Source organism: Falco peregrinus, chromosome 2 (genome assembly GCF_023634155.1).
Source record: "Falco peregrinus isolate bFalPer1 chromosome 2, bFalPer1.pri, whole genome shotgun sequence".
In the NCBI taxonomy this organism is placed as follows: domain Eukaryota; kingdom Metazoa; phylum Chordata; class Aves; order Falconiformes; family Falconidae; genus Falco; species Falco peregrinus.
Window position 1 is genome coordinate 74,030,269 of NC_073722.1, and position 20,250 is coordinate 74,050,518.

The 20,250-nt window shown below is 36.8% G+C and overlaps 1 protein-coding gene across 1 annotated transcript in view; it reads right to left on the reverse strand.

Moving 5' to 3' along the window:
- Nucleotides 1-20,250, reverse strand: part of GRID2 (glutamate ionotropic receptor delta type subunit 2) — a 730,229-nt gene that overhangs the window by 355,890 nt on the left and 354,089 nt on the right. The gene's annotated exons all lie outside the window — the stretch shown is intronic.

Here is a 20,250-nt window from a genome sequence, read left to right on the forward strand (position 1 = left end):
CAACTACAGAAAAGCACAAAAATGTATGTTGGGAGAGACCTTTTAAGGTCACCTAGTCCAATGCCCTGCGCAAAGCTGGGCTAACATCAAAATTAGATCTGTTTGCTCAGGGCATCGTCCTGCTGAGTTTGGAAAACCTCCAGGGATAGAAATCCTATAGCGTCTCTGAACCTCACTTCTAGGGTTTGACCTCCCTCATAAAGAGGATATAAGGAAAGATGTTCCTCGATATAAAACAGGACATAATGTGTGTGGGGAAATAGAACTCCAGCTCTTAAATCCATCTAAGTTATACAAAGGCAAAAGGAGAAAGAAAAATTTTCTCATCAGAAAATGCTGGCAGCAGCAAAATAAAACATAATACATATATACTCCCATGTAAACAACATCCTTCCCTGTAGCCAGCCTGCAGAGGATAGCAATGCCATTCATTTTATAGTGCTCTAACATAATGTTTGAATTGTTTCTTTTCTACAGATACAATAAATGACTTAGAGACATTTATCATACTCCCAAACAAGATCTCCTTCCCTGTTAGGCATGCACTCCATTTTACAGTAAATGTGATTTTGACAAGCCTGAAATGCTAGTTGAAAGAGCTGCCCTTGCCGCTAGATCTAAGAAATGCTTGAGAAGCTTCCCCATGACTGCATCTGTGAGAGTTGTGCCACAGCATTACTCAATAAATTGCTGACTCCACAAGAAGCATGACCCTACAAGTCGAGTGTGCTTTATTGTTAGAATGGCTTACTTACACTTACGGATTGATTAAACACAGAAGCAAAATCTGTCTGCTTTTATTTCTCTTTCTACTGTCTCATTTTATGTAGTAAACCCCCTAAAAAACAAACCCCCGACACCAACAAACAAACTTCATTGCTTTCTTCTTTCATTAGGAGAATATAAAACAATCTCCAAGCATGACAGTTACCACCATGACGCAGACTAGCTAAACTGTGCAAACCTCATAACAGGAAGTTATTTCCTGAACCGAGACAACAATTATGCCAGCTTTAGCTATGGAAATTATAGTATGCATAATCTAATTCTTTTCATTTTTCAAAGGAATTCAAGCCACTGAAATTTATGTAATTCATTCAACTGTTTTATTGAACAAACTCCAGTATTCATCTGCGTGTAACAAAGAGACAACCATATTTTCCATTTCCATTTTCAAAATTAAAGTTACTGCAGGAATGAGTTGCAGTACTCGCAGCTATTATTACCTCTCCAGCCCTCATTGTGGAGGAGCTAAAAGCAAAAATCTGCTCACATACAGTCAGGTTTATGCTCAGATATGACTTTGAGAAGCAAGCAGGCGCAGGCAGTATACAGAGGCAAAGCTGGCAATCATATATTCAAAAGCTGCACTATCACTCACTGAGAGAACTGAAAGTATTTCATTTAACCAGAATATTATAACATTCCAAATATTGTGTGGAAAATTAATACTGACAGAATAAAAGTGATCACATTTACTTAGCCCCATTTGCTGATTTTTTTCCTAAACTGCACACTAAAATGCAATTTAAAAATAAACCCTCATTGAAATATGATCCTTGAAATGTTGAACATGACAGAGGCACATTAAACAGCAGCCTCAGTAGACTAGTCTGCATTTAAAGCTATTCAGTTCTATTAAAAAAGATAACACAGCTCAGGATGTATCTAAAAACATCTCCAAACTGTTTGGACAATTCAACAGATACGTGGGTGTTCTAAGTATGCCCTTAGTTAACTACATAATTATACTTAAATTTCAACTTTGTTATTGCTGTAGATTCAAAGGTGTAAGGAAATTTACAACCAGATATTTTTACCACAAACTTTTCAACGCTATGTAGTTCTTTAAGGCTGAGATCATACGTCAAGCTCAGCATAACTTTTTATAGTGAAAGATGAGAGCATTAAAAATAATAACTGCAGATAAGATCTTGAAAAATATACACTGGGAAAGGGTAAACCAAAAGTCTAAATGCCAATGCAGAGGGAGAAAAGGATACTCCTTGTGTCCATCCTACAAATATGTTTGAATGGGTAGGATTGACAATACTGAGTCCACCTCTCTGATGTTTCTCGCTAGAAGATTTGCCATCAGTTTGAACTTAACGCAGCAAAAGATTTGTTGTCTTTTTGGGAAAAGACCTCTGGCTTTCCCAAAGCCCCTTCTTATTTCAGCTGTCTTTCCACTGAGGATTGATGGGATTGGTATTGTAATTGTACAGAAAGCAGGAGAAAAGGTGGTTTTAAGGAAGGTGCTTAACAGAAGAAACAGCTAAAGGAAAACAAAACTCTGCACAACAGCAGTATACACCACTTGACTAAATCTTTCTGTCCATAGGCTGAAAGTGTTTTTATAGACACAAGAAAAATATTGAACTCTGGGAAATGCTGCTGAAATTGGTTTTCTATATATAGCCTTACAAAGAATTATAACAGCAGATAAAGGTCAGCTACTGTGGTAGGTAGCTGTCATTATCATTTGTTGAGTGTAATGAAGGTTTTTGTGTAATTAATGTCACAAATTTGCTACATTTGGGGTTTTTTTTGTGTGTGTTTTTTCATGCAGGCAGACTTTTGCCTACGTAAAAATGCCACAGGCTACGGCTGGAATTCCAGTGCCATTTTTAGGTAGAATTTCAGAGTATAACTGTGTGTCACAACTTGTACATGGTCTTCCAAACAAATATTGCAATACCACATGCCAACACATGTGGGGCCTGTGACCACAAATTAATATCAGAGTAGCACCTAAATGTTTTAGTTTTCTAAACAACTCATGCAGTCTACATCTATATTTAATGAGTGCATCAAATATAAACAGAAGAAAATGTTGGTCTCATTTACCCAAAATATCTGTTTATTAATGTCATTTTTTTTCTTGAAAATTCCTTGCTTGCTGTAATCAGATTCAAGAATGTTCTTGAGTGGTATTTCCCTACTTTGTTTTTAAGCAATTTTTTCACAGAATTTGCCATAAAATGATAAATTAGCACAAAGAATAAAAAGAGACATGCTTCTTAGCCCCTGAAAAATTGCAAAAACGTATTTTAAAATCTCTGGTTGGTGACCAGACTCTAATAAGGAGCAAGCCCTGCTTTTATTTAGAGGAGGAAAAAGAAATTAAAAAATCGAACTCCTTCGTTTTGCACATAGGGTTTGGAAGTTGGCATAGTAAACAATCTTCTTGGCCAGCATGCTATATTAGGTCCAACCAAAACATTCTGAAGTCACAAGGGAGGAAGGGATGTGGGGGAAAAAAAAGACATGGTTTAGAGGATGAACAGTGGGAAAATGAAGAAAAAGTTATCAGGAAAGTGGGGTTGAAACAGATGTAAAAGTGAACTTAAGAAAGATATGGGACAAAAGAAGATATGCATACTTTGAAAAGCAAGTAAGAGAAGACAGTATTGTGAAATAACGAGGAAAAACATACATAGGGATAGACTGAAGAAGAGTATATCATGTGAAATCACGGCAATTGAAAACCTAGCAGCCAAAGCAACATCAGGATGAAAGAATAAGTAAAAGAGCTGGCATTCAGACAAGCTAAAATTAAAAAACAGAGGCTGTTTTATATTGAAAACAAAAGGCAATGAAGCTGTTGCAAAGTGCTAGGAGAGGGGAAGAAGTAGCGTGGGAGAATTGAAGAGACAATCTAGACTTTCACATTTAAAGTGGTTCAATTACTTTTGAAAAGGAAAAAGCATGGGTTTATTTCAGTAAGTGGAGGAGGAGTGGGGGTGAAGCTCTTCAGAGTGGGATCAGTTTTGAATATAAAGAACAGGAGATACAATAGTCTAGGAACAATTAGTATATAAATCATTTATTGCATCACACAAGAAGTAAAACCAGACAATCCTGCAAAGTGAAGAATCCTATCTGAGCAACCAGGGAATCTAAGAATTTAATATAACACATTCAACATCAATTCATCAGGCACAATAGCTGTTTGTTTATGTAAAATAATATATCAAAAGCTTTATGAATTCTGGCTCACAGACTTGGTATGTTTGATACTTGAAATTTTAATAGGTTTGAGAGAAGAAAACTCTCCAATGAATAAAGCTGTTTTGTCCTACAGGCATCTCATAAACTGTTTAAATAGAATTTAAAACATATTTGGTATCAGAACCAAAACTATTTTTAAAATCAACATATGATGAGTTTAGGGGTTAATTTTCCCACAAGAATCTCAAATACATCACAAAAGTACTATATAATATATATAATGTGTCAGCTGCTTTTGTAGCTTTTACTAATCTATTTCCTAGCCTTCAGAAGCCTTTGCTCCTGAAACACACGCTCTACCTGTAACATAATCCCATCTCTGGATGCCAAGCATTTTCGCTATGGGAGGATATGGTGATGCATGCAGAGTTATTATGTGGCTCAATGAGCTGTGACACAAGGTACAACAGTAATACACTCAGGGTTGAGCGGTGAATTTTAAGGCAAAGTCCAGATCTGAGGCAGTTAAGAGCCTCGCCGTCACATCAAGGAGAGCTCTGAGCACCAGGAACACGGAGTGTGCTGCTTGGAGGTCAGGCACTGGCCACTGGCAGTGGTCGATCTATAGTGATGCTCACCAAGTTTGACCTTTTCTGCCAAGATGACACATGCTTTTGGGATCGTCTAAATGAAGAGGAACACTGCCTACTGCTGGTGGACTCCAAAAACCCAGAAGCATTATTCCCGAGGAGGTGAGGAAGTAGACTACATCTGGCTGGGATGGAATTAACATTTCTCGTGGCAGCCCAAATGGTGCTGTGCTCTGGGTTTGTGGCTAAACCAGCGCTGATAACACACCAATGTTTTGCTTATTGCTGAGCAACGCTTGCACACCTTTGAGGCTTTCTCTTTTTCCCACTCGCCATCCTGGTTAGTAGGCTGTGGGTGGGCAAAAAGTTAGGAAGGGACTCAGTTGACCCAAATTGACTACTAAAGGGATGTTCCATACTATACGTGGTAGTCAGCAATAAAAGCTCAAGGAAAGGTGGAGGAATGCAGGACGTTTGTGGGTATGGTGTTTGTTTTCCCAAGCAACTCATGCTCAGGTCCTGCTTTCAAGGAAGTGGCTGGACAGCTGCTTGCCAATGGGAAGGACTGAATAAACTCCTTATTTTGCTTTGCTTTCACACACATCTTTTGTTTCACTTATTAAACCATCTTTATCTTGATCCCTCAGTCTTCTCACTTTATATTTCCCCCCTATCCTGTGGGAGAGGGGAGTAAAGGAGCAGCTGGGTGAGTACTTGGCTGCTGGCTGGGGTCAATCCGCCCAGGAACAATTTTTGATTTCTTACACTGTGGCTTGAAATTGCATTCAGGAACAAATTATTCATCCCACAATCACAATGATAAATGCAGGACCCTCTCTTATACCCAGATGCTGCATCACAAATATTGCAACAGGTTGATAATAATATAAAAACTCTTTCCTGTTCCAAAATTCTACACCACAAGGTGCATGGTTCCACTTGGGAAAATAACTTGAGGCCTTTATAAATATGTTTAACTTTTCTGACTGACTTGTTTGACAGTTATGTGACTACAAAAGCCAGAGGTAGAGGAACAAAACACATGATTAGAAATTTTATTGTGCTTACACAGCTATGAAATATGATACTGTGCTGGTGCAACCTAAGGGCTCAGACTCTCAGTAATCTATCTGGAATGCTAATTAATGCTTGAAAACATATGAAGGCAGTTTAACATTTCTCCTGGGTGGACTTCCTCAGAGATAAGGATTACTACATCATCAGTCTGATATATTTGTATTGTATTTCTCAAAAATATGGCATCTTCTCAAAAACAAATATCAGCTTGCTGAGCTTCTGTGAACCAGTACAATTTTGCCTGCTGCTATTTTCCTAGAATAGGAACATGATGAAAGACTGATTGGAACGATAGATCAATGTAGTACTCAGATGAAACCCAGTAGAAAACAGCAGTTCTCACCTCCACAGTATCTGTGCATTGATCTTAAAATTTTAGATCCTGGATTCAAGTCTAAAAAGCACTTTAATTTCTAAATACAGTTGTCAGCAGACATCTGCTTGCCTTTGTATTGAAGACAGCTGGTGTGGGAGAGTTAATAACAAGGAAAAAATATAAAAGAAACAGAGTCCTTCATCACAATTGAGAGCCAAATATTAATATTTGCAACTATAGGCAAGTCCAACAAGCTATGGTTTTTATCTCTTATTGATCAACACAGTCTTCATAAATCCTAGGTATGAAGCAATGGGTAGAAGAGACAAGGAAGGCCATAATGCTATACATTTAGCAGTAGTCTAAAGAAAGAGCTGAAATATATAAATTATGCTGCTATTTTCACTGGATCTTTTGTCATTGTTCTTTCAGTGAATATTAGGGACAGAAGAGAGGAACTTCAAAAGAACAGATAATATCTGAAGTATGGACAAGCTGACAAAAGAGATTAGTGATGAGATGCAAGAGATCAGCTCAGCCAGATAATCCTCAACATCTGTGTAAAATATGAAGGAGAACATGAAGGTTATGTACAGGATTACTTTCCCTAGCAAGAATTGTCTGAAGGACAACAGAAAAGAAAAAAAAAATTGTTAACATTAAAGACAGTTACCACAAAAAGGTAAGTTTAAAAGTTAAACAGCAGTCACTGCTGCTTTATAAAGTGGGAGCTACAGGCTAAATGAACAGGGCTTATTACATATGATACAAGAGGTCGGTTCAAATACAGAAATTGCCACGAGGAAGAGGAGGAAAAATGAAATAGAAATTTACATGTCAGGAGGTTGCCAGTCTTCATTGTTCCTTAACGTTAGACATCTCTCCCACCCACCGTTTCATAGACTTTTCCTGTTTTCTTTCTTGTGTGATTTTCTCAGTATGCTTTGGTGGTGACGCTGACTTTTGGAATCAACACCTCACTACCTAAAGGAGAATTTTATACTTCTCAAGATTAGTATTTTGGGTTGTTCACAGGCTTGCCCAAACATCCTCAGTTAGGGCATACACCTTTTGGTTTACACTACAATGGCTTTTGCACAGTTTTGTGAGATACAGACATAGTAGAAATGCATAGTTTCTGCTGTACAATGTGGTGGCTGCACAGAAAGTAGTCACTGATTTCCTAAACTACATTTACACACCAGGGAAGTAACAGAACTTGTCCATTTTGCCACCACCATGTATTACAGTCTGATGAGCAGCATATGTTAACTAGAGAGGAAAAGCCATGTAGAATGAGTGAGACACTTGGAAAAGGATATCTTGCGGTTCTGCACATGCTTAGCATTCTGATGTGCATTGGTAACCTGAGGCAGGTATGCAAATGAATTTGTGAACCTATTTAGGAATTACTCTTTAGAAATTACATGGGACTGTAATGTCTTTTTTACTTTACCAAGTATAGCAAAACTGTGATCTTAGTGATTTTGTACATTTACACCTGGGAACAGAGATTCTCATCAGTTCCAATAAAGAGCCTACCAAGTGTTGCACATGCCTTGCTCAGAAACCTGTGTCATGCCGTGTTACCAATCCATAAATTGTAATGACTGTCTGCCTAACAGGTTGTTGTATGACAATGCATTAGTTCTTAGCATCTATGAAAGGTACTCAGACACTTTGGTGAATGCTACATTTAAGAAAACTGAATAGGTAAGCAGTTCAATTATGTAGCATTACGTCTCAGTAATAGCCAAGTGCTTTGGAGTTTCAGGGAAAGTGAGCATGTGAAGAAACTTGTTTGAGTGTTAGATGCAATGCATTAACTTGAAAAATTACCTCTGGAACAGTTTGTTCTGCAGCAGCAATCAGATACTGCTATATTATCTTATAGCTATTTTTTTTTTCACTTAATTGTAGGAACAAATTCATCAGACCATCAAAAAAACCCTCCTGAGAAGCAGAACAGATATAAATCAGTGTAGCTCTAGTGATTTTAATAGAACCACACCAACTTACTCTAGTTCAAAACAATAATTTAGGCCTTTTCTTGTTGAAGCTCGTACTTCTTGAAAAATAGATAATTTTATATGTATGCTGTAAACAACAAGGACTAGAATCATACCACATATGGCAGACAGGACTGGGTTATAGTCAGCCCGTGCAAAATCTCTAGTAAATCCCACAATGTTACAAAACATCTCAGAGTATGGCCTGCTACTAGTGTTTTTCTTGTTTGTATGCTTTGTTTTTGAATATATTTGAAATATGTTTGAGTTTACCACTAGTGTTCTTTATGTGACAGCCCATACCAATGCTGTTAAAGTATTTTTTTCTAAACACTTGTAGAACTCCCTTGGCTGTAAGTAACTGCTAGGGCTACGTTAATCTCTTTTTGGTGAGGCACCTTGCATTCATACATTATGTCAGTTACAGATGAAATCCACTATTGACTTTTCTTTCCTGTGTCTGCACCAATAGCTGAAGCACAAAGTACAGATTCCTACTTTATGGAAATACATTTGCAACCTTTTCCTCATTAGCTGGAGCTGCCTTGATTCCATTAGCCTTGGCTAGGAACACTTTCCAGCTCTTTCAGTGTCTGACTACTGCTTTACAAAGGGAAAGAGAAGGAGGGAAATCTAGGATTTAGAAACAGTTGTAAACCCTCTTTCACTTCCACTGCAAGGGACTATTAAAGTATTTTAAAATGAATGTCTGAAAGAAATATCATTGATGCACCTATAGCACAGGCATTAAGATAAAATAGAGTGGCATCTAGAGTACCCATTGAACGTGCTTTCAAGCAGTTACAAAGATTTACCTGTATGGCTGAACAATCCCTGGCAGAAGAATCTTGCACAGGAAGATCTGAGAATAATAGAGATGATCTGCTTTTCTTTTTTTAGGACTAAAACTCTTGCCTTGATACACTGTGAACCCAAAACACACAATATAAACTGTATTACTGTTTCCCTGAAGGGTCTGATTTGCCACAACAGGTAAGTATGTGCACAACCTGGATTCAAGTCCCTCTCACTGCTGTATCCCCGTTTCTTAGATTTCTGAAAACATAAAGATGGATCATTACACAGTTAATACAGCACTAATTTGTTGAAGGAGCTATTCGTGGCTGGAATGGTTCAAAGATTTCTCTGTAATAGCTTCCAAGCACTTAAGTAAGGCAACACTAAAGACCAGAATTTTTTAGGCGATGAGAAGCAAAGAGGGTTCCTGTAGACCGGTGAATTGACACAGGCTCATACAGCTTTACTGAGTAACTGCCTTCACTACAAGCTTTAATTCAAGTGTGTTTTCTACACACTAATCATGAATCTCTTAATAAGTAAAATGTTTGGAAAAGGTCTGTGCATAAAGAAACTGACTGGGAAAAAGTAAGTTAATTTTGAAAATGACAGTTTTGCCTGAACCTTGGACAATTTATTTCTGTGCTTTTAATTTCTAACCAACTCTACTTTTTATTTAGATTGCTTTCTTCAGAGCACCAGAGTATTATGTCGTAAGGATTTTTCACAATCCCAGTGATCTTCATTGCTATACTTCCATAAACTCCCTTTTGAAAGTTATTAACCTTTCTTTTTTTGTTTTAAATACTTTTCCCCATCAAATTCCCTCTAACCTTACATATTCTTTTTGTAAACATCAGTGTTCAATGGCAAACATTTTGTCACTAAAAAAGAATAAAAGGAAAAAAATTAGAAATGTTTTCTAGAAATTAATTTTCGAGAGGGAAATTTCATTTATTATATGCTTATTGTATTTGGAAGAATGTAAGGATATCAGAGAGAAAGGATGAAAGTCTTCAGACCTATTAGTCTTGCTATATGTGTGGAGCTCTAGTAGTGTCATGACCTCAATTCCCCCATGATATTCCATCAATAATACTAAGGATGTGGGTAGAGTTTTCAGCCTCTTCAGCTCTTTCTGCTAATTTGTCACTCTCGAAGTTCTTGAGCTAAAAAACTCTCAGGTTTTGTCTTCTATCGATATTTTATAAAAAAAGTTATTTACTGACTTAAAAGTAAAAAAGCTGAATTTAATGGAAGGACAACAAAATTTAATTATCTAATCTACAGCAAATTCAGTGTCATGTTCAGCAAAATCAAAGATTGTAAATATATATTTGAAAGCAAATATTTGTTGGCCAAATACTAATATCTGAAAATGCTCATCTGATGCAAATTAATTGTGCAGCTTATACATTTTCAGTATTCAGAAAATACATGTACAATGAAGTAAAAAATATATTTTAAAGCATGCACCAAAACCTCATCACCCTCTTTAAAATTAAATAAGTATATACCAACATATCATCCTGTTTATTTTTCCAGAAACATCTTCTCTGATTTCTGTCGTCTCTTATACTGAGGCACCACAGAGCCCTACATTTTTAATCATCTTTCTAGATGAAACTTCAGATCTTCAAAGGTGTTTAGATACTTATTTCCCTTTGATTTAAATGAGAACTAGGCAGTTAAAGAATAAAATGTGCCGGAATATGAAAACAGAAATTGTTATCTTTTTCAGGAAAATATTTAAATGTTTAAAATGTATCTTACATAACTACAACCAACCAAACAAAATGGTATCTCAAGTATATAGGAAGAAATTTTCAGCCGGTCAGGATGCTTTATTTACTGAATTCAGTAGATTACTTCAATGGCCATTGACACCAGGGGGTCAATTTTGGGGGCAAAATGTCTTGGATACTGGTTCAGGGAAGGTCTGGAAAATGAAAAATGGTACCACCTCACTACCTGTGCAAGTCTTCATCCCTTCTGATTTGCCCTCACCTGAGACATCTTCTCACTTCTGTCTTTCCACAGTCACCTTTTTATTACTCCTCCTCCCTAGGGTATACACACACTAGGATGTGACACAGTCCCCATGCCATCTAGCAGTGATTCCCAGCAATCCTGCAGAGGTTAAGAAGTTCCAGGGGCCGTTCCCAATAGGTGTGTTTTTTCAGCACCCTGATTTTGTAAAGATGAAGTGAGATCACTGGAATACACAATGGCTACTCACATCAATTGACTCAATGCCTGGGGACAGTGTCAGCATCCTTTACAGTGTTGTCTTTGTTGACACTATTTCTGCCTGTCCTGCTTCTTATTTCTCCCATGAAGTCAGCTTTTACACATCCATATCTTTCTGGCATGGGGAAGGGACAGGAAAGGGTAAGGGCCTGTTGCTGGGCAGCAGTAGGACAGGCAGGACAGAACCAGCCTTCAGAAATAAGGACAATGACAGCAAAGATCCCAGGACTGCAGGAAAGCTCAAAAGTCAACTTAAGACAAATTATTTTTTTCTTTTTTTTTTTTTTTCCTTCCAGAAATCAGTGGAATCACCTTGATTAGTTTCAGAAAGAAAGGGTCCATCTGAATGATACCATAAATGGATGTTATACGAGAAAATTCAAAATGTACATTTGCCATATTATTTTTAGTTATGTAAAAATGATGCCAGCTGAATGTGAATCTTTTAATGCATAATGAGTAGGGGAAAACCACTATTTGAAAAGTTCCAAAATATGCATTAGTACTAATTAGTCTTCTGTAATAGGATTAAAGAGCTATAGTTAAGGACAATTTAACTTTATTTCATAATGATTTATTCTTATACGGCATTTCTCCAAAGTGCCATTTCTCCATCAACCTTTAAAGTTCAGTCAAACCAACTTAAATAAAATCTTTACTAAACAATGAAAGCTTCTTCCTCTTTCTTCTTGACGTACTAGTTCTATGCCTGAAAGAACATAATTGAATGAAAGAATACAAACTAACTGAAACTGCATTTTCAGAATCTCTGTAGGTGTAAAAACATAGTATTAGGAATGCACTTTCCTAAGGCAACCATGTATAGGTCCCACTGGTTTCAATTAAGCTTCAAAGAAAGCCTAAGTTTACAGAAGATATTTTAATTTTATAAACCAGGACTAACACTTGCTCTTGAAGTGATATTCAGAAGCAGATCTAAGCAAGCCTAAATAAGCCCAAATAAAGAATCTGAAAAGATGACGCATGTGTTTTTCCAGCCCTGTCATATATGAAATCAAATTGGGCTTCAGGTTCACATTCACTTGTTAATGATGCAGGTCACTTGATCCCCTTGCCCAGGCTGGTATATTGTATGGAAAGTAGTAGAGGGTGAACCACAGAAGAAAATTATTAAAACATATAGATAAAGAAAACACGAGAAGAGTGGAGAACTGCCTTCTACCATAACTTTAGTGTTTCTTTTTAATGGTTCAAGGTCATATAAATGACATTATGATAAGTGGAACTCATTGTGATATTGGAGTACAAGTGTAGAACTACATCAATTCTAAATTCAGCCTCAAATGACTACTGTATTATCACAGTCTTCCACATAAATATTCTTTAATATATCTCATAAATATCTACAAAAATACAGTGACTTTCTGAAAAACACTCCTAGAAAAAATCACTCGATGTTTATATACTGTTTTGGATTTTCAGAAAAAAACTGGAACAAGACTGAGGTATGAAACAAACATTCTCTTTTTCATCTGAACATACTCCCATAGCAATGCCTTTTTAAAAAGCAAATCTGGCAAGTTGTGTATTTAAAGTATGCTGGAGCTATACAAATCCTTCTAAGTCTTTGAACGACAAAACATCTAGAACAGTATGTCATAGGATGTGACATAGGTATTTGTTTGTTTGTTTGTTTGTTAAGATTCAGAGGAATAGCTGCCTAGATCTCTGCTTAAGTATGTTAAAAGTACAAAAATGCATCAATGGTTGAGGCAGCAATAAACAAATCCTTTACATTTGCATGTAAAGTACTAGGGTTTGGATGTGCAAAAGTCTTGAAAATATTCCTGCTTGTTATATCCTACGTAGCCTTTGCAATTTTTGAAACAGAAAGTATGATGCTTTCATATCTGGCTGTATACCAGTTAGGGTAATTGCATCCTACCTGCATAAATTGCATTGGCAGTTTTCATTAGGCATGATATTATTCTTTATTTCCAACCTCACAGTGTTGCTATATGCTGTTAACACACAGATTTTTTTGTGCTTCAGCCAAGAAGCAGCTGCATGACTGTGAGGAAAAGCCCACATATTCATTGTTTCTTTTTTATTCATCCTATTCCCACTGCTTTCCAAAACCAGTATTTGGGCTAAAATTAAGAAGCTGTGAAATAGATAATACATTGCAATAAGTCTCTAATTTTCTAATTTTACACTCCACTCTGCCTTTTTTAAGGTTATAAGAAAACCTTTTTTTTTAAAAAAAACCACAAACAAAACCCCCACACATTTATTTGTTGTATTTCAGACAATTGTTGAGGTAGTTATAAGCTTTTCTGAGTCCGGGTTTGTTTTATTTTGGGGTTTTTTTGAATGTTTAGGTATTTGATTAGCTTATGGGAAGAGGAATGAAAAATCAAAGTGGTATTCCATCAGAACTTCATCTGAAACTAAACATTAAGGAAGTCTGGAAATACATAAAAGAAATCATCCCCCCTACATAACAGAACATGCTGCCCAAGTCCTGGTGCAGAACCTGAGAAAATCACCACCTATGTTGATGAACTGAAACCAACGGCAGCAAGGCTGTGTCTCCAGCACAGAATCTGTCCCAAGAGAGGTCTTTCTATTTGTTTTGATATGTTTCTGCATATTTATGTTAATTTGTAAAATTCTGCACCAAGCTAGTCTATTTCTTTACAAATATAGTATAGTTGGTTTTGCTCGTAGTTTGCAAGCCAATGCTTATGAAATAATGATTTTCAACTTTTCAAAGTCAAATAATTAAGTAATTAATTAGATATGCATTAGCATCTCCTTAAAAATATTTGCTGAGAATAACAGTCTGAGTGGATTTGATTCAGAAAAATTGTCATTATGTGGGAAAATTCAGATTTCGGTAATAGAGTCAGGAAAGCAGTTTGGACTAAACCGTTGCAAAAAACAATCTCCCTAGCTTGTATTGTTTTGTTTTTAACTCTATGACCTCTGCAATGGAAGATAAAATATCACAACAGTGACATTAACTCCATTTTGCTGCATCAGCAGCATAAATAAAAAGATAACTTAAGGATGGTGCCCAGTTGTACTTTCTTCACTTTTTCTGCCTGAAGTAGAATTAACATAAGGTAAGGTAGATTAATCTTAATTTATCTAACAATCTTGATGACATTCCCTAAGCTAGACTCTTGGAAGACATTTTTTATAACATCAGCCTTGATGAGCTGAAGACAGGAATGAATGTGTACACTCCTGTGGCTGCAGAGGTAGTTTTTCAGACCATCTACCACAATTCCATCGTCAACGATAAACAGAAGTAGGTTATTATACTCTCTCTTCAAAAATATGATTAGGCTAGAAGCTATAAACCATACAGTTACTAGTACCAGAAAGATATTTTCTTATATGTTAACATATGAAACCAGTAATGCATTTGGGGGAGGAGGAAAGAAGGAGGGTGGCAAAGGGCAGATTACTGAGCACAGTCAATAATCAAGTCTTTAGGCAATTACACTGAATAAAACCCCCAAATAAATATCACTCCAAACTGACTTCCATCAGGCCCTGACTTTTTTAATTTTTCTTTTTTTTTTTTTTTAGCAACTTTATCAGATCTAGTAATTATTCAATATTCCTTGGAAGACGTGCCATTGATAAAAGAGCCCCATAATAACATGACATCAGAACTAACAGCAAGTACACAACATGGACCCACATTGAGGCTTTCCATTGACTTCTTCATGGATAACTGAAGAAATATCTTTTCTCTTAGTGTCATGATAAAACCAACACCACAAGAATGCCAAAGCCATTCTCTCATAGTGCACTTTGCTATCCACTATATCTGACAGCCAAGGCAGACAAAGAAGTAAATTTTTGTCTTTGCCAATAACTTCTGAAAATTTCTATGAGACAGAGATGTCAGTGAAGAATGGCCATCACCATACTAAGGATTGCGTTTCTGGAAACACACCAAATATTCCTTGAAGTGATAAATCTAGAGAACTTACCTGTGTGGCCTTACAAAGACTGGCTAAGATGTTTAAAGACTGGCAGAGATGGGGCATTACTCCATCCTCTGTTGTGAAACCAGATCAACAATGATACTCACAGTCAAAACCAAAACCCACTTCCACAGATACTTGAATTGGCTTAATACACACATACATGATTAAACTAAGGAAAAAAATGGCAGAAAATGTGCTTGCCAAGGAATGCTATTTTGTATTTTGCAAGTCAGGTTAGCACTAAGGGTTGTAGTGGTATGAAAAGAAAGATGACTGACAGCTTGAAAACCTTGATGACTTGTTTAGCAATCAGTTGCAGTGCCATTTGATCTGCAAATAATTTTTCCCTACCAATTCCAAAGAGGTGACCTTTCCTTTGGGGTTTGCCTCAAAGGTGATAACTGAAGAGGACAGCTCTCATACTCTAAGGGTTAGAAAACACTTTAAAGGTGCTCAGTGTCTGAAGTTTTAGGTCTTTTAAATTAAGACTACAATTTTTATTAGCAGAGATCTAGCATTAATAATCACAGAGTTCCACTAAATAATCAAGGAGGTGTTCTTTTTAGGAATGGAAATAAATTTTCTGTTTTTCTAAATCTTACAACCAAGTATAATGAATCTATTCTATACCTAGGCCCATATTTCCCTAAATTTTTACTGGAAAGAAAGTAAGACTTTATGTCTTGTGTTCATACAGCCAGTGCAAGCCTCCACAGCCTCTGCTGGACAGAGACATTGGTATGGCCAGGGCAAACCATTCAGAGTATTGCTGAAATCTCTGTTGTTTGTAAATTTTTATTTCTTTTTCCAATAAAGCCTTTAAGGTGAGCAGAACTACAAACATTATTTATCACCTCGCACAGGTAAATCCCCAAGGCTCAACTGTCTCCACTGCATCCAGAAAGGATGTGCATTTCTGACATTGCTCCAGTGGAGGTCAGTGGAACCTACAATTTGTTTTATTGTGTTTATTCTATTGAACAGTCTAACTCCCAGTTTTTCTATGATTTTTAAGCCATGATCTTGTGAAGTAAATGGCAGAACCATTAAAGAAATTTCAGGTGCACCTCTGATAATGGTTTATGGTGCTTCAAATATGTTTGAGAATCAATCATATTCCATTGATTCATAAAGTCAGGAGTAACAATTTTGAACAGAAAATTCTTTTATTATAGATACACATACCTGATCTAGGACTATATGCATTCCTTATTGGTAACAAGAATGAATGCTAGTGGCCTATGGAGTGCATAAAACCTGAATTACTATCACTAGACAACACCTTTACTAAGGGAGATGAAGGAGCAACATTACAAAACAATAATATTTAGGAAATGTTTTAGCAGCAAAATGTGAAACAAAATCCCTCCTTCACTAAGAAATTTTAGTGCACTGAGAGCGCAAATTAAATTTCACATTGAAACAGTTGCAAAAAAACCCCTTTTGATGTTCATATGAACTCTTAAAACAAATATAAAGTGTTTCAAGACGACATCTCTGTTTTCTTGGTGTTAACGTCACAACCCTACCACAAATTTATGTTTACTGTAATTCTCTGAGATTGCTCAATTTAGTGGCACAGTAGGCAACATTAAGAACTACTTCTTGTTGCAGGACATCAAAAAGTTGACCATTTTACAAACTGGGAATAACACAGTTGTATCTTCGACCACAAATTCTCTCCATCCCATTTGTGTTTAATTTCCATTGAAACCTCTAAGGCATACTGTCTGCACTGTAAGCCTACACTCTAGATTGGATGTTTGGGTTGAGCTAAAGTTAAAAAAAAAAAAAAATCAAAAAGACATCAGTGAATATTGAAATGTTATTAGCCTGGTGTAAATGCCCCTCTTTCTCCTCCGAGTCCTGACATGATCTGACTGACTTCTCTTGAGGGTACTGGATTTTTGAAAAGTGGGTATTAAACCATTTCAATGCACTTTTTTTTTTGCCTCTTTCAGGTGCCTCTAGAAGGAATATCCATTCCCAATGAGTGGCACTTTTGTTTTCTGGCCAAATGCTAGCATACTCATTATCTCCCACAGCTTGCAATTAGAGCATCCTTTTCCTTTCAAACTAAACCCTTGGAAATGGATGGAACTGGAGCAGCTCTGCAGCTTCCTGAAAGTAACTGACTGATCAGTTGATCCATGGCTCTATGAAATATCTTTCGTCTTTGGAAGATCGTTGGTTTTAGGAAGTTTGCTTCATCAATTGTTTCACTTATATTGAAGAAAAACTACATTATACTAATCCTAGAGGTAGATGACAAACTGAAAGTTTCTCTGCCTTTGTCAAAGTTTACACAAATCTTGAATGATATTTTTGTTTTGAATCCTTGACAATTATTAATGCAACAAGTTTTCACTAGGTGACTGATTGAAATTTTTCCATCCTATATATAGTAATTAAAGATTGCTGAAAATATATTTTTTTGGCCAGAATGACCATCTGTGAGAAGAGCTCATTGATTTCAAAGGAGACGTGAATACTTCAGGTGTATTTAAACTATTACTGCTTCCTGAGCTGTGCTGGGGAAATTGCAAGATTTTCTGTGACAACTCTCAGGCAACAGAAGAGCCTCAGATCTGCTTGGACTGTCTAAGATCATGTGTATCAGTTACCACATTTCTGTCAGCTGTCTCTGTCAGTGTCCTAATAAGGAGGCAATGGCCATCTGCCTGTGCTAACAGCATCACAGCCAAATGCTGCCCTACAACTGAATACGAGGCATCAGGACCTGACTGCAGTTATACAGGGATGTAAGAGAGGATGCTCTTCATGGATGCAGTCTCTTACCACTTGAGAATATCAAATAGCATTCACTCATGAAAGTGTCCTGGCTAGTGCTCTTATCCACCTTAAAAATGACACTATCTGGAAAACTGCCATAACAGTGTTGCTCTTCCTGAACGCCCAGGAATAAAGGAGCAGATCTCAACCCAGATAAGGGATATCTCTTATGCAGTCAGACACCACCTTTTTGGTTATGCAGCACTATGAAAGTATGAAGGTTCTCTTTCTTGTTTTTAAACTACCACACTGTATCTGGCAGGATCTAAATTCTAATATATTCTGGAAAGAAAAATTATTCAGAGGAACATAGCAAGGATAAATACACATAAACCCTACATTTTGTCTCACACCTGCCACCACCAGAAAAATAATGTTAACTAACCACACTGATGCATATACTTTTACTGTCTGCCACTGTATAAGCTGAGAAACACAGACCAACATATGCAAGCACCTGTACAAGCAATTGCAAACATAGACTAAAATATTTTTCAATATAAAAGTGAGAGCGCTTTAGGCACTCAATATACTACAATTCCATGTAATTCAAAGAGTTCTATTAAGCATTGCTCTAATTGTACATCACAGTTCTTGATCTGTGAAGGGGGATAATAGATGTCAAGTCACTGTGCTAGTAACCCCTCATTCAATTTGTATTTTCAAAATAAAAATCGTCCATTACTCAAAAATCCTTATGAGCACACTAAAAGCATCATCACAAAGCCATCTGTTTTAGGCCATGTAGAGCTCAGTAACAAAACAAATGTTGCATTTCATTTTCAGATCCGGGCTTATTGATTATTTAATCTCCTTTGCTGCAGAGTATGCCAGAAGGCCCTGCTCTGGAGGCAAGTTGCAATGAAAAGAGACAAGAGTTTTATTAGTGCTAGAAGACACATAGCTCTGCTTTGGGAAAAATTACACAGCTCTCCAATGAGAAAAAATAATACAAATGAATGAGGCCTGACAAAAAGCAGAAAAAAGCCTGCAGCTGCCATAAAATTGATAAATGCTGAAAGGGATCTCAAAGATAAGTGTAATGATGCCTAAGACAACGACATTTCATTATTATTTCTCTGTAGTTGTCTAGGAGAGCAGGTGAGTTTTTGATGCGTTCTCTACCATGCCGATCACTATTTTGCCAACTGAATTAGAGATGAATCATCCACAGGATCTGCAGAACAGTCTAGTGCAGCTCCTTTTGAGACAATAGATCCTTTTGACAACGCAACACCTCTTGTAACAGCATTACTGCCAACTTTATTACCTGCTAACAGAACCTAGAAAATTCATTGCCTGTATACATCTACACTTTTTAACAGTTGGGAACGGCACAAGGAAATGTTGAACACTCTGTGAGTGGGTGCTGTTTATGGCATTGTGATCTTTAAGAAGATATGGCAGTCTCTCTCTACTTCACGTATTTTCTGATAGAAGGGAATAATTTGACCCTCTGTTTTCCACTGACAGATGTTTTCAATGGACATAGCTGGGAATAGCAAACAGACTGATGACCACTGCAACCCATTCAGGCATGCAGGCACTCCCTCTCCACTACCATTTGTGAAAAGGCAAAAGTCAGCATAGTCTCAGCTGGGAAAGAAAAGGGATTTATGTGAGTGGGTATACACCCCTCGTCCCCAAGTAGGTGTAAAGACAAGCAGCTGTTTCTGTCAGTTGTGCAAAGGTGACAGATGGACATTAGCTCTAGTTTTAAGAAATCATAGTAAGTAGGAAACATGGCTGTAAAAACCCAAATTTGTCCATAAGCTAACTTTTTCAAAATCTTGCTTAGCTCCCTTCCGGACCAATTTGCTGAATGCTGACTCAGAGTACCAAGTCTGTTTTTCACCTACTCTCTGCATAGAGAAATTGATTCAATTTCTTATGAATTAATTTCTTCTCACTCCACAAATTCTTGGTCGTTTAAATCACTTATTTCTAATAATAGCGTATTAGCATCAATCCTGTTCCCTCTCTCCCAGGGTCTTGCGCACCTTGATGATACCCCCCTCATTCTAATCTCCCCAGAGCATCACAGATCAAATTTGGCTAATCTTTCACATCTTGCAGACTGTAAATTAGAGGTCCCTGTTGCAACCTAATCTCAGCAATGTCCTTCTTATTATAAGGTCACTGGAAGTGCACAAATTACTCCAAATGCAATTTTATTATTTCTTCAATATGTGCCAAAATAATTTAAAATGAATTATAAGCATAACTGTCAATTTACAACCCTATATTAAAACTGGCCTCTTTTTCTGCTGCTACGTAGTACTCTATGCAGACACTATCACCTACAAATAATATTCTTAGTTAAGTCTGCATTTCTCTTCCTTTTCCTGTTGTAGGGTGTGTATTATTACTTTTGGGTCTCAGTTTGATTGCCCTCTAAATTTTTGTCTATAATCCATTAAAATAATCCAGTATAGCTTTCTGTGCCAGTAGATTATTTTAATGGATTAGACATATTGTATTTAAGGAAAAAGTCTGAG